The sequence below is a fragment of the Callospermophilus lateralis genome, unplaced genomic scaffold (assembly GCF_048772815.1).
Source record: "Callospermophilus lateralis isolate mCalLat2 unplaced genomic scaffold, mCalLat2.hap1 Scaffold_1930, whole genome shotgun sequence".
Lineage (NCBI taxonomy): Eukaryota > Metazoa > Chordata > Mammalia > Rodentia > Sciuridae > Callospermophilus > Callospermophilus lateralis.
Window position 1 is genome coordinate 1 of NW_027512945.1, and position 1411 is coordinate 1411.

Here is a 1411-nt window from a genome sequence, read left to right on the forward strand (position 1 = left end):
GAAGTATCAACTGTAACATGCAAATATTTTAATTTTCCAAATTCTGGCAAGTGTGTGGCGTCCATCTGCCAAATATGGTTAGGTATCAGTCCTCTAGGATTGACTCCAAGATTAACTTGTGGTAAAAATGTCACACAATTTTGACATTGTTTTATTATATGTCTGGCTTGTTCTTTAGTTATTTTAAAACGCTTTTGTAAAGTATTAGCATTGACATGGAACCTTTTATGAAAATTTATAGCTTCTTCTATTGTGGAGAAAATATGTATGTCATGTGTAGAGTTATCTGCTAATTCATTGCCCAAACTAAGGGCTCCAGGCAATCCTGTATGTGCCCTGATATGTCCTATAAAGAATGGATCTTTTCTGTCCCAGTTTAGACTTTGTATAGTGGAAAACAAAGAGAAAACAGTAGAAGAAGGGGAAATCCTACCAGCATCTTCAAGGGATACTATAGCATTAACTAAATACTGACTATCAGAAAATAAATTAAATACAGAATCTTTAAACATCATAAAAGCTTGTAATACTGCATTAAGCTCTACCTTTTGAGCTGATTGTTTGGGTACTAAAAATGTAAAAGTTTGATCAGGGGTAACTACTGCTGCTGTACAATTATTTGACCCATCAGTGAATATATTTGGAGCATTCATGATAGGGGTCTTTCTTGTCATTTTTGGAAAAACTACAGGATGCTTAGACCAAAAAGACAACAAAGGATTAGATGGCAAGTGATTATCAAATGAAACATTAGATTTACACATGATTATTGCCCAAGTATTTAACTCATTAGCTAACTCATCAATTTGATCCATAGTATATGGAGTAATAATTTTATTGGGAGAAATCCCAAACACTCCCTTTGCTGCTTTTATTCCTTTGAGTATTAATTGTCCTACAGCTTCAGGATATCTAGAAAGAATAGTATTAGGAGAATAAGATAAATGTATCCACAATAATGGACCTTCTTGCCAAAATACTCCTGTAGGAATATTTTTTGTTGGTAGTACAATAAATAATAAAGGCAAACTTATATCAATTCTATCCAAGTGCATATTTTCCATATATGTTTCAATGATTTTTAATGCCTTTCTTGCTTCAGGCATTAACATGCGGGGTGAATTTGGATCTGATGGACCTTTTAGGATATCAAATAAAGGTCCTAGCTCTCCTGTTGGTATGCCTAGATAAGGCCTTATCCAATTTATGTCTCCCAATAACTTTTGAAAGTCATTAAGTGATTTGAGTTGATCTACTCGTATTTGAATTTTTGGTGGACGGACCATGGTTGAGGATAACAGAACTCCTAGATAATTAATTGGAAGATTTAATTGTACTTTATCTATTGCTATCTCTAGATTATAACCTTTTAATAAATTTGTAAGTGTGGCATAACATTCTAGCAGTGTGT